Genomic DNA, 24897 nt, shown 5'->3' on the forward strand with positions numbered 1-24897 from the left:
ATACATATAATTCACTATTATTACTATTTAAATTATATCAGCTTTTTTCTCCTTAACCTTATTAAATGCATATAAATAACAGATATAAAATATGTGAGACTAATTTTATTTGTGCTTGGGATTTTGTTTGATTTCTTATGTTATTTGTATTTATTACTTTGGCTGCTGACCTTTTTAAATAATTTAATTGTGTTAATGAAATGATTACTCTGTTTAAAAATATATATATCATGTCATTCCTAATCTATTAATATCCCCATGTACTTAAATATTTTTCTATTTCCTCACGTGGTTCTTTTGAATGTTAGTATATTCAAAATGCTGAAATTGGCCAGCCTGTAGTGTGCCCCGGCCTGTGCTTCATGGAGGCACCTGACTGGCTGGGGGAGCATTCTCTTTGACACATAATGGCAATGTGTATCTCCCTTTGATGTTTGTATGGGTTTGAAGAATGCAGTGGCCTTTCACGTGAGTGGCCTTGGTGGTCTGCCTGGGCACTAGAAAAAAAAAAAGAGATTCTCTTTGGTACAAGTAGAAAATAAGGGAGGAAACAATTTTCTACTTTTTTCCTAACAAAATTTGTAGATCATGAATTTTGAGTAAGTGGCTATTTCACTTCTTTTTCTAGTGCTACCACATAGTAGGCATCTAATTTTTCAATGTTTTATTTCATGGATGAATCATTTGATATTTAGTCCTTTCTCATTAAGAGGTGTATAAATTTTGGAAAGCAAATACATCAAGCTGATGTATCTCTTGTGTCAGCAGCTGATTGTGGGATGAAGCTTCAGGTAGGAAATGAAAAAAGAAAAGACAGAAGCTGAGTTCACCAAAGAAGCAAGTGATCTTAGATGTAAAAGATCTAAGATAGAAACTCTTTTTATAAATGGAGGTATATATGGTTGCCCTTTGTATCCCAGTAAGGCAAATATGTAATTATCAAGTGATACGTAGATAGGAAAGAGCTCCTATTTTTCTGGGTCCACAGAATATTTTCCTGGTAAAACAGGAAATACCATGTTAAGAACTGCCAGCCCAACACTTTTTTAAAGGAAAAGGCTTAGGCATATATATACACACATAATTTACTACTAAAAAGTGATCAAGACATTTGAGTAGAATACAAAACAAAACACTAGTGTTTGAATAAAGAATGAAATAGTGAAGTGTATTGTAGCTGACAAACTTAAAATTCAAAGACTTCACAATCACAACATTTCTTTGTATGGTTCTTATCATAAAAAAATGTGCCACATAATATCGTTCCTGTCTGTAATGACTACAGATGGAGAGGAAAATCAAACTAAATAAGAATTCCAGGAGTGATGCTCCTTCATGAGATTTTAAAACGAAAATCACACCACAAAAAACAGCATGCACAAAGTTAGCTGAAAAGAGCTACAACACATCTTCTAAGGATTTACAATCTTAAGAATATTATACAGATGATCACTAACTGCAAAAAGTTCATTTACAAAGAAAACCATACAGACAAATAATAATGTTAACAATAACCAGGGTGCAAGGAAGATAAATGAAAAGAGGTAGGGCTATCAAAAAAAAGAAAATGGGAAGAGGAGTTCTAAGGAGGAAATAATTTTAAAGGTTACCAAATTCTGCCACTGTAATGGAAGAAGAAAGATGAGATTACAAAATTTGAGTTTTAAATATTTGCAAAGTAGCCTCAGAGTGGAAACATGGCCCATTTATTCCTCACTTCTCTAGTGGGCTATACACCATGGTCCCCTAGGCACCATTAACCTATGAATCAGTGTGTCAAATAAACTCAAACACACAACTTAGGCATATTAAAAATGACTATTTAGGGGAAATAGTGAGTAGGGGGAATAAAGCTGAAGACTAAATCTGTTTAATGTTATAAAATCTAAAATAGAATATTTTAGGGGATATATATATAATAGTTTTATAATAAGTTATTAGGGGATATATACATATATATAAATATAATAGGAGATATTATACATTTACAATATATACACATGACTCTTTATAATAAAATCTTTATAAGAAAGCTTTCCACAGTGAATTAAATATATCAGTGTAATTCTCAGTTACATTTTCTTTGGCATTCCCTAGAACTGTATCATACCAAATCTTCATCGAAGCAAGAGATATTCAAGTTTGAACACTGAAATGAGACTGACTTCTTGGATTTTTTGTTTGTTTGTTTGTTTCCTGCTGAGAGTACAAAATAAGCACCATTCTTGTTGGGGCTAGCTAGATCAGTAAAATTGCATACACCATCTTCATGGAAATTCTTAAACCCCTCACGAAATCAGCTATGTTGAAAGGACACATATTTACTACCAAAATAACAGCAACCACTCTGTAGCATAACTCCTTTATTATTTTTCTGATTTAATTCAATTCCTAGCATTTCCTTTAAAGATATTATTTAACAATTCGCTCCACAATAGCATTTCTCTGGCATGGAGGAGAGAAAGCAATGCAGACTAACCTATCATGTCACCAGATGAATGGACTCTTTCAATAGAAAACCTCTTTCAAAATTAATGGCCTGCTACAACATGATGAGTGCTCCGGAAAGGAAATATTTATGGTTTTTCTCCTAACTTCTGACCCTTGAAATTAAAGCACTCTCTCCACCTCCTCTTTTCCAGTTAACCCGTAGGAAAAATGTCTCTCTTTATGGCAGGGAGAAATTTTTATGATACCCAAGGATACAGCTATATATTAGCGATCCAATGCAAAGCTTTCCCCAATCAGTTTGCCTTCCAGCAGTGAGAAAAAACACAGAATGCCTTGGGACAAAGGGTCACTGGACTTTGCCACACCCATTCATCCCCAAGCTGGAGACAGAGGTACTTTCCAGCATGACACTGAAATAAATGCCCAGATAGTTTTGAAGCCTGTCCAATGGGCCTCTGTGGTTAATAACCAGCTTGAAGTTCAGGAATGCCTAGGTTCTTGGCCCAGACAGAACTCCAGATTCCAGCAAGAGGCAACAATCAATCAGGCTTCCTAGATATTTTGCCAAACAAAGATGACTTCAAACTAGGTAAAATCTATAGGAGAAAAGTTTTTTTTTTCTCTGTTTTCACTTGTTAGTGGTGAGACTGTAGAGAAGACTGTGCCACAATCAAAATATAGGACTCTAGCCATAAACAATAATGGCAATAATTTTGCAATGATATACTGTAATATTAAATATATGTGATATAATTGATAATACAATGCACTGCTATAAATAGCATTTTTCTTTTGAAAAATAGGAAAAGGACAGTACATTTGAGAGAAAGGGTTTCTACCAAAAAAAAAAAAATTGGCAGGTCAGTATAACTGATCTCAGACTTCTGGCCTATAGAGCCATAAGAGAATAAGTTTCTATTGTTTTATGGGACCAAGTATATGGTAATTTGTTACAACGGTCACAGACAACTAGTATACCATACTTAAATCCTCCATGCATTGGCTACATAGTGTTTCCAGGTTGCAAGCTTATAAATTGTCTGCATTAACTTCACAAACAATAGTTACAGAAAAAACAACCAAAATAAACTCCATTTTAAAGACAATTCCCACCCCCACCAAAAAATATCATCATCTTTTTGGGAGTTTTTATATTTTTGAATGCAGACATCTTTTTCCTAGTAGTGGGTAACTAAGTTACCACTATCTTATATCAACTGCGAATGTCCCATCCAAAAATGAGACCATCAGTACAAAGGCAAGCAATCATACACTTCATACAATGTCACAAAACACATTTTATTTTTCAAAATTCCTTCTTTTAATCTCACTAAATATAGTAGATCCAAAGCTGAACTATTTTCTCTTGATAATTTATTTTGGGAAAGCTAATGCTTTCTAAATGTCACAGTTTTGAAGGTTCATTAAAATTATTGGGGGATTGTTTTTTAATAATGAAATGCAAATATTAAAAGTGAAGGGAGTGTTAATTACTTGAAAATGTGAAACCATTTGCACTGTTTAAAACAAATTAAGAACACTCTATTACTCTAATTATTTCAGGACTGAAGTCAAGTCTTAGTCCCCTATAGACTGTGATTGTTGGGCATATGGTATTACATTAGACATGGCACATGTGTGAAACATGTTTTTTCTTCTTCCTACTCTACATATTTTACTGTGATGTAGGCCATATGTTTCATTACAAAGGGTGGTATGAAAAGGCTATTGCAAGAGAGGCAAGCTCTTGATTCAGAGATCAGCAATATAGAAAGGCCTCTTCATTAAAAGCACATTAATGTTTTGTTTCAAGGCATTTCCCTTATGTTCCAAGTAACACCCTGACAGTTTAGAGATTAAAAACATCTGGATTTTAGGCATTAAGATTTTAGGGATCATGGGTCTGACACTAAAAATACAGACCATTAAGGAACACTCAAAATAATGGGCTATTTGGTGGCGATAAGAATCATGTGATGAATAAATTAACATATAATTATTTAATGACTAAATGCATCTCATGATTGAGCATGAGTATACATAGGTTAAGCTTTGTGGTGCCTATATTATTCCCTATTTGTAAACTAGGCAACCTGTAAAATATTGTTAAGCTACTACATTAATTTTAGAAGTTTATTTTAGCTATGAAGTGATCATAAAATGATTATCTAGCTTCTATTTAGGGTCAGCAGGTAAAATAAAATGCCCTTTGAGTAAAAAATGATGAATCTTGGCATTACTAAATGGTAAATAAAGTTTAAACACATGTGTGGGGGTTTAAAGACATATCCACAAGCTCTTACTATTTCTCACGTCAGGAAGTGAGGCATAATTCCACTCCCTTTGAGTGTGGGCTGAACTTTGTGACTTGCTTCCAGCAAAAAGACTGTAACAGAGGTGATGGGATGACATTCCTAAGATACAGTTGTATAAAGACTGTGACTTACTACTTGGATATACGCTCAAATGCTTGCTCTCACTCTCTCTCTTGAATTACCCTCTCTGGGCAAACCAGCTGCCACATTCTGAGGACACTCAGGGCGGCCTTTGCAAAGACCTGCATGAGGAGGAATCAAAGCCTGTGAACAGCATAGCGAGTGAGTTTAGGAGCAGATATTCTGAGACGGGCCACTGGCCTTGTGAACAAACCCAGAATATTCTTTCAGTGAAGCTTAGAAGGGCTACAGCACTGGCCAACACCGAGACTACAACCTCATGACAGATCTTAAGTCAGAAATACCCAGTTAAGCCATCCCATATTCCTGACTCACAGAGACTGAGATAACAGTGTTTTAAGCTATTAAATTTAGGACATTTGTTACATAACAGTAGCTAACTAATACAACAAATACAATAAACAATCGGGTAAGCTGTGGTGGGGCAGGAGAAGGGCCAGAACAAGCGCGTGGCTCTCCAAACCCAGGATTATGGCTTTTCAGTTGCAGGATATTGGGAAGGGTCACATAGCTCCTCAAGGCCTCATTTCCTCATCAACATAAGAAAGTTGTTAACTGAAGTGATTTTCAAGGTTCCCTCTGGCCTTGAGATTGCAGGACTCTAACCAATAAAGAGGCAGTTCTAACCCTGGTGTAAGAAAAGATGATCACTGGAACTCCAGCACTGGGAGCTGTCTTCCAGGCTCTATTAGTAGAGAACAGGCTGGAAAACCCCTGGTGATGGCCATACCAAGAGTTTTCTTCTGCTGGATGGGAAATGTGGGCAGACAACATGTAGGATTTCTTTCAACTTTGCTATGCTAAATTTCTGACCCTAGCTTCAAGAACAAAGGAAAGATATACAGTCCCAATTCAAACCAAACCAAAAACAATCACATAAATAAGGGAGTTAGGTAAAATATTTCCCTATACTTTCCAAACTGATACTTTCCCTTTACAGGACACTATCCACTAATAATGTACATAAAATCCAAAGATACATGTATATACATTGCAGCACTTTTTGTAATAGCAAAAGGAAGAAAACATCTGTCTGAATAGTCGTCAGTAAGGGCACACTGTATGTTTAATCATGGAAGAGCAGTCATGATCCATCTTAAATGAACAATTTAAAAATTTATGTTAGGGATTTAAAACTCGGCCACACATTAAAATCACCAGGGGCTTTAATTTTTTTTTTTTAATTCTGACACTCAGTTTGTGCTCCAGGTTAATTAAGTCAGAATCTCTGAAGGTAAAACCCAGTCATCTATATACTTTTAAAGCTTACCAGATGATTCCAACATACAGTCCAAATTGAGAACCACTTCAGAATGGTCTCATTTGAGTTACCGAAAAAAGGAGAAAAGCCCATTGTTGAAGTCTTTGACCACATGTAGAAAAAGATACAAATAGAAATATATATAAATAAAGATAATGAGGATTAAGACAATAGGGATATTCCTTACAATTATTCCTTAATTTTTTTTACAATGAAATATATCGCTACTATAATTTTAAAGGTCATGAAAAAAGAAAAGACTACAGATTTCTCAAACAGCTACAGAGTCTGGAGAAACAGAGACAGTTATTACTGAGGAGTCTCAACTTACATCTTTAAAAGTCATTGAAACTTTAAGTTCAAAATGACAAAACATCCATTTGAAAGACTAAAAAGCATTTTTTTAATCAACAGTTCAGACGTCTGTCTGTCTGATTTTTTCCTTAATAAATTATTTTTTCCTTAGTTCTGATGACATGAGTTATAATCTAAAACTCTTCCCCGAAACAGCAAAAAAATAAACCACACATCGAAGCTAAAATTTGTAACGATATTAAAGATTAAGGGTTCTAGCTCTTTTAAGATATAAAAAAAAATGACACAGAATAAAATAGCTGTTTAATAATTTGTAAGAGACTAGTATACTGACTTACTAATAATAGTCTAATACTATTCCCACCATACAATAATGTTGTATAAGAACAGTGCATTGCCCGTGTTTCAATGATGTTTGTATATATGTCACAGGGGAGTTGTTTATCCAAAAGAACTGATTTAATCCTTTGCAGAAGCATAATTAATTTGCAGAATTAATAATTTGCAGAAGCCCACTTTTATTAATGATTTATGAATCACCCAAGGATAATATATTGTGTAATAGTTGAAATATTTATCATTATTTAAATGTCCAACATCAAAGGAAATTCATAAAGATGACAAAATAGGTTTATGTCACGACATTGACTAGAAATTGTATTAGGAAACATTTCTGTATCTAATATCAGTTTGAGCTCATTCAGAATTTCTTTACTTACTCATTCACTATTTATCTATCTTGCTTACCTTTCTCACAATGCTACAGTTTTGTAAACAGTAGCACTGAAAACTAAATGTGAATTGCAGAAGCATAATTAACAGCTGGATGAGAATGTGAAGCACTCACTCTGAGTTTTAACCTGAGAGTGTTTAGGATGAATAGCATCATCAATCAATAATTATTGAACATTCTCAGGGTACATGATTTGGCCTAGGCAGTCAACAATAAAGGCACTGTAGTGGTGTGGATTTCCCTTCTTCTCAAATGTGCTGGAAAAATGCCCAAAATCTAATGTGGTAGGTGAAAAATGTCTCCTTCATTGCTCATTTGAATGCCAACTGTAATGAAACAGGTTCTCCTATAAAAATTAGCTTTCAGTATGAAAATGAAATGGCTCTACTGTGAGAATACTGATGTCAGAAGGAAAATAACAGTTTTCTTCCACTGGAATTACATCTTAGAAAAGCTTGATTTTTTTCTAAAATAATAAAGGAATTATTTCTTACAAATGGTTGAAATTCATCATTTTTCTCATTTTGAAAAATACATAGAAAGCAAACCCCAAGCCTACCCCCAGGCTAAAGATGCCAGTAAGGGCAAACAGGTAGACAGTCAAAGAGTTAAAGAAGGGAGTACCGATACATGGAGGTATAAATAAATAAACAGAAAACAGGAAGTGATCTGCAAAAAATTAATGTGCTAAAGTATCTATGATTAAAAACAGTTACTTCAAAGCACCTTCTCCATTTAATATGATAGCACAAAAAGAGGAAGCAGATCAACTGCGTAGTCAAACTGAAAAATAATTAGAAAAAATAATGAGATGATTTCTTCAAAGAATGAAGAAATATGTGCCATGGGCTTTGTCTATTTACTATTCAAAGGCAATTTATTCTATAATAAAATATGATCTCTCTGAACTGTATAATATGCAAGATTAAATGATTGTTAGACATTGGGCCGACAATCCCTCATGCTAGGAAACTGGTTGGGAAGCTTTTGCTTAATGCAAAATCTTACACTTTAAACTCAAAGGAAACCCAAATAGGAATCTATTTGAGTATTTAGTTGAACTTTTTTTAAGTTGAACACTTTCATGGGAATATATACTTTTTACACAGAGTACATTCCACCAATAATTTTGTTGCAGACTTCTCTTAAAAATATCCATATATTAATGGGTAAAACTTTAAATATACAAACTGGATTGAATGGCAAAACAAAAGAAATCTGAAAACTTTAAGATTTAACCAACATTCACTAAACTGAATAAAAATTCTTATTGCTCACTTCCTTTGATAAGTCTTTATTCTTTAAAATCTCCATTTCAACTAAATACACTGATTTGTATATCTTTTTTCATCAATACTTTCCTAGTTTTTTTTTCTGCAAAATATTTTCCATTATAAAGAAAACCAAGAATATATACACGTATGTGTGTGCATGTACGTGCATGTGTACACACAACACTGAAGACCATCACTGTACCTTTTGGATTTTTCAGAATTTAGAATCAGCTTAATCAATTTAATACATCAACTAGCAATGCTTTGCCCGTCATGGTAAAACATGACATCTATCTTTTCCCACTAGTGACAGGGGTGAAAAGTTGAAGTCAGAGTAATAAAATCACACATAGACTTAAAATAAGAATTCAGTAAGAGTTAAAGACCTTACAAATTTGCAGTGTAAATCTTGTCCCTGACTTGTCACTGAGGAATTTGTGGGGTAGGTCCAGGAACTGGATGTTTGTTTTATGTGTGAAAAATTACTCAATGTTCCAAAGTCCAAAAGAAAAAAAAAAGAATATCCAGATGATAATTATAATTCTGATAGAACAATCTCTTCAAATTGCATGCACACATACATATGTTCCAAGACAGACTTTATTTCAGATGATAAAACTAGTAGTCACAGCTCCACACTGTGTGTGGATGAAAAAGGCCCATCCAGGCATCCACCATTTCCTAACATCACTTCATGAACTAGCCTGGCCCAGCCCAGCCCAGCCCAAAGTACTTCATTCAGAGCACCAGGATCTCAGTTTACCAAAACAAAGCTAGGTCATAAACCAACTAAATGGGCAGTTCTTCACAGTGCTTAGTCAAACAATCAACACCAGACATGTTGGACTGTAAGAATTACTACCTACTGAAAAAATGCATTTTTTCCTTCTTGGGAAAAAAGAAAACAGTTTTAACTGACTGTCTTTTTCTTACTGTTTCTTTTTGGATAGTTTATATTGCCATGACTTCAAATTCACTAATCTTTTCTTCTGTGATATCTTGTCAGCTGCTTATCCCATCCACTATTTTCTTTTTTGTTGAAAGAACATAGTTTTCATTTCAACAAGTCCCATCCTGATCTGTGTCATAGTTATGTGTTTCCACATACTTTTTGAACATAGAATACAGTTTAAAAATTGTTCTAATGTTCTTATCTGGTAACCCTCACATCTGCATCAACTCTGGGTCATTTTCAATGACTGATTATTTTTTCCTCTTCATTGTGGATATTATTTTTTTGCTTCTTTTTATGCCTAGTAATTTTTTAGTGGACATCAGATGTTGTTAAACATATTTTCAGGGTGTTGGATATTTTTGTAGTCCTCTAATGATTCTTGCTTTTTGGTCTGGAATGTGGTTAAGCTTTCTGGAAATGTTCCGATCCTTTTGGGTCTTGCTTTTATGATTCATTAGGTGGGACCAGTTCAGGACTTAGTACTGAGACAATTTTTCCCCATTTCAGAAGCAGAATCTAGCAGAGTACTCTCCTGAGTGCCCCAAGAATTATGGATTTTTCCTCTCTGGTTAGTAGGAATAGGCACTATTCCCAGCCTTGTGCGGGCTGTGGGATTGTCTTCTGTAGAATTTTTTAGTGGTTTACCCTGTCCTGGGTAATTTCCTCATTTTTGTTTGCTGATCGGCACTGAATATTTGAGGAGGGGGCCTCTGCAGATCTCCAGAGTTCTCTCTGGGTGGCTGTCTCATCTCTGGTGCCATGGCCTGCAAACTTTAGTACTTTAGTCTCCTCAGACTCTCAGCCCCTTCTTGATTCAGGGAGTCAGCCAGGTTTCACCTGGGTTTCCTCTTCCTGTGACCTTCCCTAGAAACTCTCAGGGCAGGAAGGTGGGGCAAGCACACCGCTTACAGGTTTCTCAGCACTCAGGCTTCACTGTCCCACATTACCTGATGTCCACTGTCTTGAAAAATACCATTTCATATATTTTCTGTGTGTTGTTCGGCCCGTATCAGGTGGGAGAATACATTGATCCCTTATCCCACTTTCTCAAAGCTAAAGTCAGAATTATCTTTTCACAACTCAGTAGAACTCCTCTACCTAAAACACCTCACTGAATTCCCATCATTAAAATAAATCCCAAGCTCCTCACACTGATTCAGAAGTTGGTTTCACAATTTAAACCCAGTCTCCTTTTCTAGCTCATCTCCTGCCACTTGCTTCAAATGACCATACTTCACAAATAAAATAATTGCAGTTTCACATATACAAAATATTCTTTCAGTACATTTGCACATGCTGTTCCCTTTGCCTAGGGCTCTCTTCCCTGCTTTGGCTGCTGATAAAGTCCTATTCATCCCTGAATAATGAACACAAATGTAACCTCTGTGTGAAGCTTTCTTTCCCTGACACACTGCCAGCCGCCTTTTGCCCCTTTCCTTTGCTCCTACTTAAAAAGGAGTTAGTCGATGCTCAGAAATCTTATTATCCCTGTTTCTATGATGCTGCCCATTATTTTGTATCTTAACTACATTTTAAAAAGTTATGACCCAGCTATGACCTTGGACAAGTTCTTCAGACATTCAAGTTTTCTCATTTGCAAAATGGAAATAATACACAGTATTGAAAGTTGGAGCACAGAGGATAAATTCATTTTAACAAATATACTAGTTACATTTTCAACGAGTATGATTAATGTTTTACTTCATCTTACAGATACACTTTTCAGTTAACATACCTTAAAAGCAATTGGGTCCAATTGCTAATCTGAAAAAACGTAATAAATACTACAGGTGACATTCTAAAACGGGGAAGACCTCGTTGCCTTCGGAAAGGTGGGTGATCAGAGGCCACAGCAGAGAGGTGACAGGACCAAGCCGCAGGGAGCCTTAGAGACCCTGTAAGGGATTTCAGCATTTAACATAAATGCAACAAGAAGATTTCATAAGAGTAATCAAACTGCATGTGAAAAATAACTGTGAAGGTTGAAAATATATTAGAGGTGAGCAATATTTGGGCTCTTACAGGGATATTTCTTTATATGGTGGCATATTTTCAATTGGAAATATAGTGTATCTAAAGGGGAAACTGGAGATCTTCTCCCCACTCTGTACTGCAGGCACAGAACCTGGCGGAAGCGAGCTCTGACAGTAAGACACAGCCCAATAATGACCAGCGACTCTCCATTCGTTGCTACATCCACTGATATCTTAAATTAAGCAGATACTCTAATGTCCTTTAAAAGGAACTTCTAACCAATTGACTACATCAGTTATTTAAAACACATAGCTCGGGAAACTAGTCTCTAATACTTCAGAATAAACAGAAGATGAAGCACAATTTTTAAAAAACATTTAAGGGAAGAGGATTTTTTTTTTCTGAAATGGTCTGTTTAAGTTTTGTTTACTTTCTCAGCAAGAATAAAGGCTTTGGGCGACATTTAATTAAAATGCTCCCTCAGCTTTCATGCTTCCTGAGGCACTAAGACTGCGGACACTGAGAGTCTTCTTGCTGTGGACTGTGATGAGAACAAGGGTGGATAACTTTGAACTCCCGACACAATATGTAGAGGGAAGCCATACCCCTGGAAAGTCCAATCAGGTAGGATGCCATACATAACAGGTGTGGAATATATGAGATGTTTGGCTTAGGAATGGAAATTGGGAAGACTTCAGCCACACACTCTTTCTGTTATCTCAACTATTGACCACTAACTTCTAAAATGGAAAAATCTGTAGGAGGGAAGGGTTGTCTCTGGGGCATGAACTTTTATACCCATACAAATAGCATGATGTATCATTTAAGCTATATAATTTCCAAATCCCAGTAGCAGCTAGAATTCAGGGAGACTGAATTAGAAAAGATTAACATGTTGAAATTATGAGTTAAAACAAAAAGAAATGAAGTTTTGGTTTTGGGAGGTTTTTGTCATTTTCTTTTGCCTGATCTTCAAGGGCAGACAGTAGCAAATGCTTACGGGCTATCATAGGATCTTCTTGGTTCAATAATGAGACAAAATTAGAGGTGGGAGACTAGAAGGACTAAACCCTGATTTGGGCACAGTGATACAGTACAATCAGACCTTGGATGATCATGAAACTGTACTGAGGCTCAGTTTGTGATGGGCAAAATGGGATGTCACTGATACTAAATGAATCCTACAGCAGATGAGCATCCGAACAGGTGATGAGCCGAGACTCTCCGTGAGGTCATTCTAGCAGCGGTGTTCATGACATCCACAAAAGAGGAGCAATGAGAGGTAAGGAACTTCATTTAGGAAGGGATGGGTTTAAATGTTTAGGAATAGGTTTTTCATTTTTTAAATAGGTACTACCCTTTAAATTATCATTTAAACTTTCTTATTAAATTAATAGTTTTAAAAATGAACTTTAAATAGAGGTATTGCCCAACTGGCTAACAAATTAACACATTTGTCCTTTATATTTCCTTCCCGGGGAAAGCATGCATTAAAGGGAAAATGGCTTCAGTGCAGAATAATAGTAATTAATTAACAGCCAGACATCTTTCCATAACCTTACAAATAGTTGACAGTAAAGAAAGATCATTTTGTAGATTTCATTTTCTGTCAAAAGAAATTCTGTACCTCAGAAAAGATACTCACGCAAGTGTTTCTGGGTTTTTTAATACACCTAAAACTGTCCTGAGAATATTTCCTATTTTGAACACGTTATACCTTAATTTTTATAAGTCTCAGCACCTAGTAATCTTATATAAATAATGCATCTGTAATCACCAGTGGTATAAACATCAGGGGTAAGAGAAATGATCACAAATTAAATTTTATTGAAGTCCTATTTACTGTACTTCCTGATTTACATAGACCTATAACCATTTAACCTAAGTTATGGCCCTACAGACCTAATTTTAATGACTGGATTCAAGCATACCGTTTAACTCTTGTTTTTAATCCAATTGTTATCTTACAAAAAATCCTTCTCACAACCCACCATGAAAACATCCTCAGTGCAAAGTACAGAAGAAAGAAAAACTCTCTGAAGCCATCCTGAAGTATGGCCACTCCGCAGAGGGCCTTACAGAACGAAGCCCTCAAAAGAAAAGATGATGTCTCAGATTTGGTTACGGGATTTCTCAAAAGAAAATCAGACTGGCTCTCAGATTTGAAAACCCTGTGTCCTCTGTGGAAATACACCACATTTCCCTCTGTAGGTTTCATTCCACTTTTTAATGTTTAGGTGTTTTCTGTTTCTATTCACAGACGTACAGATACTCCAAGTCTAGGGAGGGCTTGACAGTCACAGGCTGGACCACTCAAACTATACAGACAAAATTAGTAACAAAAAAAAAATCCCCCCCTGATTGAAACCTGAGATAATATGCCTTTTTATTATATTTTAGAGACACTGACTTCCTTTCTTTAATTAGTCTTAGGCCTCGAGTCCCATTTTATGGCCTGCAATTCTGTTATATTCTAGATAGCTCAGACTCTTCTGATTACTGAGACATTCTCCTTCACTTTGGATGACAAAGTGGCAGTCTCTGGACAGATCACTGACTCCAGTCTGTCCAGCACTGAAGAGGAGTCTTAGCTGCAAGCTCACTGGTCTCCTTTGTTCTCACCTTGCCCTGGAACCTGGGCCATGACTTCCTGAATCCATAGGGCAGACTGCGAATGAAAGCATCGAACACCTAGATGACGTGTATTCCGTTGTTTACATGAGGTTATACTTCAGCCTTTTCCATGGGAAGCAGAGGAAAATCTTTGCATAAAAAGAAGATCAATAATGATACAACTGGGAGGCCATGGAATATAGTGGCTGCACAGACTCCACCAGCCTGGGGTTTCCCACTTACCCATCTTGGATACAGTACTCATCCTCTCTGAGCCTCACTTTTATCTCATAAAAGTGGGCATAATACAACACAGAGCTCAGAGGGTTGCTCAGTGGATTAAATAGGGTAATGCATGTAAAGAATTCACCAAGAGCAGGGTAAAAAAATCAGTGAATGCAATTCTTTATTACACCTTCACTCCAAATTCTTTAAAAATGTATTATTTGATCCACTTGGAAAAAGAAAAGGAGAAGGGGATCAGGAAGGGGAGGACAGAGGTAAAGCCTGGGATATAAAGGCAGTAGGTAAGAGGAGAGCTACCCATTCACACACAAATGCAAAGGCAATACCCCCACAGTCCACAGTTAAAGACAGACAGATAAAGACAGAATAGGAAGTTAGGAAGATAGGTAGGTAGGTAGAAATAAATTATGAGGAACTACTTCAGGATCTGTTACCCAAAATACAAAGTGAAGCACCTGTAATTCATTCTGCCTTTTCTGTATATATATTTTCCAGTTCTTTTCTTTTTTGGAACCTCTCCTACCATCCATCAGGGCAACAGTGGCCATCCTCAGCCCTTCCTTTTGTGACTGACACATCTCCCAGTCCTTCCAACTTCACAGGTCCTAAGGGCAGATGAGCACGCTGACAAGGGGAAGGTAGAAGGGGTCAAAGAGCCAAAAAACAAGGTGTATTCTAAGGGTGGGGTAATCTAAAGGTAGCGTCTGCCACCACAGTGTCAAACACGTCATGACAACTACAGTCAACATTACCAAGGCACACACACTCTCTCTCCTTCTGCCTCTCTCTCTCTCTGTCACACTCACTCACATGCACACCCCAAAGCTCAAGAGGCCTCCATCTCCTCAGTCATTTCAAGCTTTCCATTTAATCAGCACAGTAAACAAGCTTCTGTGCCTTGGGCAGGCATTCCACAGACTCAGCCAGAAATCGGGGGTTTTGTGCATGCTGCAGTCAGCAGGGCCTGAGGAGACATATTTGCTCACACATTAGGTTGATGATTTTTTTCGGGGTAGGGGTGTGTGTGGTCCTAGGAATACTTTTTGGACAGTAGGTATGGCCCACAAGAGATCCATTTATCTCACAAAGATTTTCATTATTTTGTCCCATTATTGGTTAGCTCTGGTAACCAGGTGAATTGAATAATTACTATTATTAACTCTGGCATTCTTTAAATCTGACTGCACAATGTAACATCAAAAGCCTAGTGGGAAGAAGCTAAGGTGCTGACTATTCAAAGTCATAAGCTTCTGGTGTTCCAGTTCTGGGAATATCTGTGAATATCTTTCTTCTGGGGGGAAAACTAAAAATAGCACCATCCAAAATTAAGTGGAAATAAAACCACTCTAAATTCACCAGATAGATCATAATTATTGACATAAAATTACACAGTATAATACTTGGTATTCAGTAAAAATTCTAGACAATTATTCCACCACCGAAGATGAGACTCAGGAACACTGCATCTGTTAGCTTAGAGACTGTTTAAAATTTGATCCTTTTCCCTTGAGGGGAAGCACAAACATGTAAAAATATGCCTTAAGCACCAAACCTGAGCTCTACACCGTACTAGGCACAGCAGAGGATAGCAAAGAAGTAAAACATCGTTGCTAGACCCCAGTTTATACTCCAGTCAGGAGCCTGCAGAGGTGATTTGAAACTAGGTAATGCCCTGCTCCCAAGTCGATGAGATTAATTTTTGCAACATTGAGGGAAGGTCCTGGAAGTGTCCCAAAATAAAATGCCCATGTCAGTTTCTGCTGATGCACGGTGGTTTTGTTTTTTACATCAAGTACCTGAAGTAACCCCAGTCAGGTGGGAATCCCAGGCTCTCAGTTGAAGTCAATCCCCAGAAAGAAATACTAGAATCTAGGGCAAGGCCTGATGATCCACCTTAAGTGAAGATGAATAATTAAAACTGTGCGATCTTTAAGGCCAAGAAATACTGTATTCCCCAAAAGCCTGAAATAAGTAAATGGCAACAAGGAGAGCATCCTAAAAGCCCTGTTTATAGATGCCAGAGAAGGATGAAGATCGTGCCAAACACAAACTCAGAAGTGGTGGGATGCATATCGATCGTTGAGGTGTGTTTGCTGGCAGCCTCGGCAGTGTGCGCTCCTGCACACCACATACTTGGTATTGATCAGATGTGGTCAGACGTGGTAAGCATAAATTAACCTGCTCCAGTGAAAAATGCCCATGGGAGCTATTACGTGCTAGAGCAATCTTCTTTGGTTTAACTTTAATTACTAGTAGAATTCAATTGGAGGGTGGGAGATGGTTAACTCTGATTTCCTCGATCACTTTTTATGGTCCTTGATGAAGATTCTGCAGCTCAGGAGTGGCCCAGAGCCCTACATTGGTACACCTTCAGACTGAAGGAACGAACACAGAGTAAAAGATATCACCAGCAGCTGGCAATCAACTGTCAAGAGGAGCATTGTTTATCTAAAGAATCTTGGGGGTCAATGAGCTGCCTCTTAAATGACTTTGGTGATTCTTCCAGAAGGCTTAGAGGCTGTCTGTTTCCACAGTATGGTGTCTGTTTTAATCCACGAGTTAAATTCTCAGTTCCAAGGAAAATACTCTCAGGAGATAAAAGTATTAAGTGAAAGAAGAGAGACATTGTCAGAGTATCTGCACCCTAGCTGAGGAAAAGATATGTCAAAATATTTACCATAAATGGACAGCAGGCTTTTAAAGTGAGAGTAAAACTAATTAGTATAGGCAAGTAAAAAAAGTAGTATATGAAGCACTAAAATGGAGGAATAAATAGTCAATCTCTGTATTTTGCTGCTGATTTCTAAACTTTTAAAGGTCACACAGAGCACTATGCTAATATTTTGCAATAATGGACTCCAGGGCAGTGCTTTAATTAAATGAATTCCAGAGCTCTCTGAATTTTAATCAGACTGTGCAGGGGATGTGGGAAGGTCAGGTTGTTGAGCAAATGATGCAAACTATACTTACATATTAGATTGAGCACCCTTTTCCCAAGAAGTTTAAGTGTGTGCCCTATCTGTAATGTTCTAACAATTCCTGACAAGGAAAAACTTCCTTCTGCTTCACTCTGTAAGCCTGACAGGCCCAGCAAGTGGGTCAGCTCAATGGTCAGTCCATGAGACTTTACAGCAAATCATTTTATAAGTGTGCTGCTTGCAGCCAACCTTCTCAATTTTTTAAACAATATGGCTAAAACATACACAATACACTCTTTTCAAGGATAAATATGAAGAGAATCATCAGTCTCTCTAGTGCTGAGATGAGGATTCATCAAAACAAAAATAATATTTCCTCTTCATATGAAATTCAGCAGTCTAACTACTCAGAAAATAATCTCCAAATAGTAAACAGTGACATTTTACTTCAAAACAGGTTTCCTCTCTAACCTCTGCATATTTTTCTCTATCCAACTGAATCTCATCAATCCCTAGAGACTCAATTTCAATCTTAAATTCAACCCCCACCCAAAGATCAAGCAGATCACAGCATATCAGCCAGACCAAAATATTAACACAACTAATAAAAATAACATAAAATGAACATAACAATAAACGGAATGTTCATACAGGCATCAATTTTAAAAAACGGAATATAAAATGTATCTATAAAATGACTGTAATTGTGTGAAAATAAGTACATTTGTACACTGGCATTCAGAAGTGAATATAGCATGTCACAAGTAGAGCATAATGTTTATTAAGTTATTTATTTCCTACCAAGTTAAAGACTTTTCCTAGTGTCAGTAATGTCCTGGATATCTTAAGGCTGCTGGTATTTCCACTAAGATCCAGCTGAGAAAGACTAAGTGGGTACTGTTTGTGGGCTATGTGCTAGGTTCTGTGCTAAAACTTTATTTGCACTTTCTCAGTACTTCCAAGTAACTACTGTATGAGGTAAGTACTATGATAGAGCCTTATTTTATAGATTAGGAAGTTAAGTCTTGCTAGAGTTATAAAATTTGCCGAAGATGGCACAGTGGCAGAGGCAGGAATTTAGTCTCACCACACCAAAGACATTCGAGCACACTGCCTCAAGGTGAAGTCCACCGTTGCTTGAGAGTGGCCACTGGTCTGGTTTCTCGCACTGTTAAGATGACAAACGGCTCAGTTCCATTTTAATATTGCAGTACTGGTCTGACGACTGGATTATATTGTCATAGGCTTTTCACCTACACTTTATTCCTCCAGAAATTCTCAAACAGTGCAGGAGAGCAGGTAAAGAAGACATATTACTCTCCAAAAAAGAAAAATAAGAAACTCGAAAATCAAGACACTTGAGTATTTATGTGATGCCATCAATGCTATACATCCTAACACACCTTAAGGTTTTTACTTTATTCATACATCTTACTGCCTTGGTAATTCACAAAAGGTCTGTGTGCCTGACCTCTAATGACAATTCATCATCTATCCTAATGCTTTCTTATTGGAGCTGTAACACAATGAATTAGCGACAAGTTCCCACTCTGTGCCCCTTCAGCCCTTGGAGTTTAACTCCTCTCCCATTATGGTATTTATTGAATTTCCCAGCCAAACGGTGTTGTGCTCCATAAAATTCTGTCAAGTGGACTCTGCCAAGCTAATAATGGCTTCATTCTGCTGAAATAAACTGATTTCACTGCGGCAAACAAAACGACATGACCTGGAAAGGTTATTTTTAACTGGGTAATGACTCAGTCCCAACCAAGTATTTCTCTCAGGCTCCCCATTCTAGATAAGTTCCTTAAATACAGATGTGTACTATTATTTGTGTTCTTGTCTGTCAATGTTTCACAATAAAGTAAAAGCAGATAGTGTCATTGCTTAAGGTAGTTGATTCTATTATTCAGTACGTTGTTCAGCTAATTAAACTATCCCCAAGGATCTTGGCATAGAGGAATCCCAGAGAACCTGAAAGGCAAAACTGTACAAAGAAGCAAAGTCCCTTTAAAGCAGAATATGGTTTCATTGCATTTTTCCTTTAAGAAAATAGCATCAGAACTCTTCAAGAGTGAAAAACTTTTCAGAGCGTGCCTCTGAGAATTAGCTTTCTTATCTCCCTGTTTTTAAAATGTGAAGACATTTTGCCAAAACTTCTTGGCCCTTTTACCAAGTAAAGGGATGCCAGGATAAATTTACCTACATGAACAGTAGTTAACATCTCATCCCAATATCTTAAAGTCTCCATACCAAAAATGTGACTTCTAAAAAGTCTGAAAAGCAAAACAGACTTACATTTTCCTCCACACTGCCTCCGTGTTTTCTAGTTATCATCCCCATCTCTTTATCTTGCACTACAAGCCCCTCAAAAACAAATGAACAAACAGAAACAACTGCTATGATAAGGTCAAATTTTTCTTCAAGTTTCAAATGATCAGGGACTCTAAGAGCACCATTGCAACAGCTGGGATCTTGTACCAACAGGCTGCACCCTGCCAGTCCTGCCTTCTGAGACTAATAAAATAGAAAACCCTTGACAGCTAACAGCTGGGCTCCTTATGAAGCTGTTCAATAGAAATGACGAGGCCTCCCACAGCCCACCAAAAATACAGGCTGGGTGTACAGACATATAAATGCCCAAGAAAAGAAATTTGGTTCAGGGGAGTACATATCTCAAAGAGACTGAAATGAGGAAATGGTGATGAATAACAGAATAAAAGGCCAATTGATGAAAGAGAAATCTTGCCACATTCAAATCTGGCAGAGCTAACAAAGATGGCAGAGTTTCTGGGCTGACCGTACTGTAGTTGTGATTAGTGCAAAAGGAATCACAGGAGGGTTTTAATCCGGTCAGGATCACTGCCTTATATTACACACTATTAGCTACAAATGGAGGCAAACAACAACCTTTTCAGTAAATTCATGGTTCTGTCCAAACCACAATAAGAATCCTAAATACTCTTCTGATGACCTACAGTTTGAATTCACACTTGCAGGAAAAAGAACTAATCTGAATCAACTTACCATTGCTTCCTGCCAACTCCTTTGCCTTCATATTTAAGTCCTTCATCAGTGGGCTGTGCCCATCAGCTCCAACTCCCTCACTCAAGGCCACATCACAGAATGATTGTCAACTGGCTTCATAAATGAAGGGACATAAAATAAAACCACACTGAACCAGTATAAGACTATAAAGGAGAAACAGAGGTGGTCATGCTGGGCTTTGATTAAATTATCCATAAGCCTTTCAAGTTCAGTGAGTTAAAGTAAAGCTTCAAATGAGGTTAGTTGAGGTTATGGTCAATATGGGGACAATACAAACTGAAACTAGTAAAAGCAAAAAAATATATAAAATCTCTCCTGTAATGGATTACAGGGCTTTAAAAAATATGGTTTCTATGGCTTCTGGAAAGGAAACAAAGGCTATCAAATCTTTCTCCTGAGTAACATGTGCACATTAGATTGTAAAACAGAGTCATTTCTAATTGCTACAGATGGATAACAAACACCAGACAGGAAAGAGTCTGAGAAGCCTCTTAATTTGTTGTGAGTATGTGTGTGCGTGTTTGTGTATACCTCATATGCACATGCATGCTTGTGGCAACTTAGAAACTAACACAGAATATGAAATATATATATATATATATATATATATACTATGTAAGAGATTTTAGCATTGTCATGGCTAATTCATAACTGAAGGATGCAGAGACAATTGCAGTAGTTCCTGTTTTAAGTATAAGTTTAGTTTTATTAAATAGTCAGCTTGGGAACTTTTTTAAAAAATCTCCTCTAAATTCACCTAAAACAGTTATTGAACTTTGTTCAACACTGCAGCCACTTCTATTTTTGCAGGTGTTAGGCACTATCTACTTCTGAAATTTGTTCCAGACAAAAACAAAAAGTTTGGAATTCTGTACCTGGATTCCAGAAAAAACGTGGATGTGTTTTTATTAGGAACCAGAAAATCATCCACAGTGTCTGAACCCAACATCTATCTTAAGTATATTAACCTAACAAAATATATATTTCAACTGTGATACTACAGTTTCTGCTGAGGGGATATAAGGCATGGTGAGAAAAACATTTTAAACAGCCCAGAACTTAACACATTCCCGTAGCTGCTGCACCCTTCACCATAGTTAGCTTAGGAAGCTAGACACTCATGCTGCTGGATTGGAATTGGTCTAACAATTAACACTGCCATTTGAGAACAACCAACTTCTGGCTTCACCCAGCTTATTCCTGGTTCTCTACTTGAGCAACAGCAATATGCAGTTAAAGCTGCTTTGATTAAACATTGCTTTTTTAATATTAGAAATAGGTTCTAACTCCCTAAACATCCTGCATTTCTCTATTTATTAAAGATGGTGATAGCATGCTCCCCTTTCCATCTTAGAACACCTAGCTTTCACATTTCTCTAGGTGACATGCATAATTTGTGCAATTTGTGCATTTTCCAGTCTATTAATGTCTAGAACAGGGGTCTACACTGTAATGCACACTGGTAAAATGATGCTAAATAAAGCCTAGATCCATCTGGAAATCTCTTGATCCAACTAGAATGGTATGCAAAATACCAAAAGCTGAAGTTGGTAAAGAGCAGAAAAATGAAAGTGGAGTAGAGTACAGAGGATAGAAGAGGGGCGTGGCATGGCAAGGAGGGGAAGACTGGAGAAGAGCACAAGATACTCATGAGGAAAGAAAGACATCTTTGCCTCGGTTTCTGCAAGTACTTCTACCAATTTTTCCTTTTAGAATGTGACGACTCCCCAAGGAAGCCAGCACAAATGCCTCAAACCCCATCATTTCCTAACCAAATGGCTGATGATTTTGGTTTTAAGTTCACCCTATAGAAAGGAAACATTTTGCTTCCTAGCTATCACCTTTTTCTTTTTAAATATTTTTAACCTTCTCTAAAACACATTCCCATATAAAAGTTGCATTTTGATTAACTTTGAGAAGTAAATAGATGCAATTCAGTTACTGTCTGTCATGAAGATATTTCATTATGCCAAAATAAGGCAGAATTTTTTTTTCTTAATAACAGGATGTATTGAAAACAGTCTGTGCTTGATCACATCTGTTGTTCTCCATTCAAAATCCATTTAGGACAATTAAATTAACAAGCAAAAAAAGGTTATGAGTAACTATCATATAATGGAAAAAATAGTCACATACCTTTTATTTCACATAAGATAATATTCTTGAACTTTGCATAAAAACACTTAAAAATAAGCAAAGGAAATGTTATGATGGAGGAAGGTCAGGAAAATACAAATACTGATGACATTTCCTATCATTCAAATTATCTATAATCGTTTATGAATGCAAAATGAAATTTAAAATAGTGGGAAAAATAGCCTGAGTCAAACTGTATATTGCTTTAAACATATTAAACCCACATTTGAAGAACAGAATTTATCTAGTGAACAATTACTTACTGAGGAATTGATGTAATATACAGTACAACTTTGGAAGTTTATGAGAATTCTAATCAAATGTGATATGCCTCACATATTCTGATGGGCATATATCGACAATTTATTGGACCTTATCAATGTCACATTATTTTTTCATAAAAATGACCCTAACTATGTATGCATTATAGTTTATAGCTGAAACAGACATGGAACTGAGTCATTTCAATCACTGTGAGCAAGCTTTCAGAGGCCTCCGTAGGACAGGAAGTCAACTGACTACCTTAAGAATGGATAGAAAAGCTGCAACAAAGATGTCATTTTAGGAGCAAAATCTCAATCGGAGGTCACATGGGTAAAAATACACAGAGACACGGACATACTTGATGCCTCACCTAATGAACTGTTCACCAGCATCTGGGCCAGAAATTGCTCTCTTCTCTCCATCAGCCATATTTTGCAGCAGAAACTTCCATAGCTGATTGGCACAGAAGTGGTTACTTGACCCAAAATGTGACAGTGAAAATGTGGGACATACACAGAAATAGACTCCCTATAGTAGCTGACTATGTGATATGTAAAGCTCAGCAACTATTACTAGCAATATACCTATTAGCCTGCTTTGCAGAGAAATATATGTGAATCAGATGTGCAATGCCAATGAACCCCAATCTATTTTTAAGGCTTTTCCTTGTCTGAAGTTTTTGTCAGCTATATAAGTACTCTGGTCTTTTTTTGTTTTTGTTTTTTTTAGATAGTTTAGGTTGAGATTCTGTTACTCATAAGCAATTCCAGCAGCATTTAAGAGGTGGTTAGATAACACCAGAACAATTTTTTAAACTGCCATGTAGTTTATGATTAGTGAGGCATGAAATAAACTTAGTGGTTCATAATAAGAAACACTACTAAATAAACAGAATAACAGAATTGCAATCCATACTGGGAAAAAAAAGAAAGGAAATTAAACTCCTTCCTCACACCATACACAAAAATCAGTTGCAGCTGGATGAAAGACTTAAATGTGAAACTTAACACTATGCAACTTCGAGACCAGAATATAGAATATCTTTGGAGCTGGGAGTAGGGAAGGATCTCTTAAACAAGACACAAAAAGAACTAACTATAAATGAAAAGACTGATAAAGTCTACTATATTAAAATTTAAAGTATCCTTCATCCCAAGACACTATTCAAAGAGTGAAATAGCAAGCTACATATAGCTGAAGAAGAATAGTACGCAGACAACATAAAGAACTTGTACAAATCATTCAAAAATGGTGATGAGTGCTCGCTACGGCAGCACATATACTAAAAAAATTGGAACAATACAGAGAAGATTAGCATGGCCCCTGTGCAAGGATGACATGTAAATTCATGAAGCGTTTCATAAAAAAAAATGATGATGACCAAATAGAAAAATGGACAAAAGACTGAAACAGACACTTCACAAAAGATGAAATTGAATGGCCAATAAACATATGAAAAGATAGTCTACCCCATTAACGGAGAAGTGTAAGCAAAAACCTCAAGGGCATACCACATATTGGTCAAATCGAAAAAAAATTTTAAATATATGACTATATTAAGTATTGGCAAGGATGTAGGACAACAGGAATACTCATTTTATGCACACTTGTAAAAGCCGTCTTGGATAATCATGACATTATTTAATGAGGTTGAGCAGAAATCAGCTCCTTGATGCATATCACAGAGATATGGGTGCTTATGTGCACAAGAATATGTATAAGAATGCTCAGAAGCAGCACTATTCATAAATATCATAAACTTAACACAGTATACATGTCTATCAGCAGAATGCATAAACTGTGGGATAGTCACATAATGGATAGTATGCACGAGCGAGTGAGAATGAAGAAACTGTAGACAAACACAAAAACATCAATAAATCTTTAAGGTTGAACAAAAAAGCCATAAAAGTAATTCATAAGGTATCATTCCACATATATAAAACTCAAAAAGAGGAAAGTCATGTTACTTAGGAATGCATCTATAGGCAATAAAACGATGAACAAAATCAAGAATGAGATTACTGTAAGAACCAAGATGGTGATTACTTTTGAGGGAAGCAAGAGAACTGTGATAGATAAAATAGGTACAATCAATTTCTAGAGTGCCTAAAATGGCAGACACATGAGTGAAGTTCAAGCATTATAAAAAAGACACTCACTATTTCTACTGTTCCTACTCTGCACCAAACCTCTCCGCTCCACCACCACAACCTAGCCACTCTTCTTCCATCCTTGCTGTTTCCTGTACAG

The 24897-nt window shown here is 36.6% G+C and overlaps 1 protein-coding gene and 1 non-coding gene across 27 annotated transcripts in view; one reads left to right on the top strand and one right to left on the bottom strand.

The window, feature by feature from the left end:
* Nucleotides 1–24897, bottom strand: part of PTPRD (protein tyrosine phosphatase receptor type D) — a 1529902-nt gene that overhangs the window by 413952 nt on the left and 1091053 nt on the right. The gene's annotated exons all lie outside the window — the stretch shown is intronic.
* On the top strand, nt 23903–24012 carry LOC118908887 (U6 spliceosomal RNA). The gene has a single exon (XR_005023415.1). It is a non-coding gene; the product is annotated as a U6 spliceosomal RNA (small nuclear RNA).

This window comes from Manis pentadactyla, chromosome 3 (genome assembly GCF_030020395.1).
Source record: "Manis pentadactyla isolate mManPen7 chromosome 3, mManPen7.hap1, whole genome shotgun sequence".
NCBI classification, from domain to species: domain Eukaryota; kingdom Metazoa; phylum Chordata; class Mammalia; order Pholidota; family Manidae; genus Manis; species Manis pentadactyla.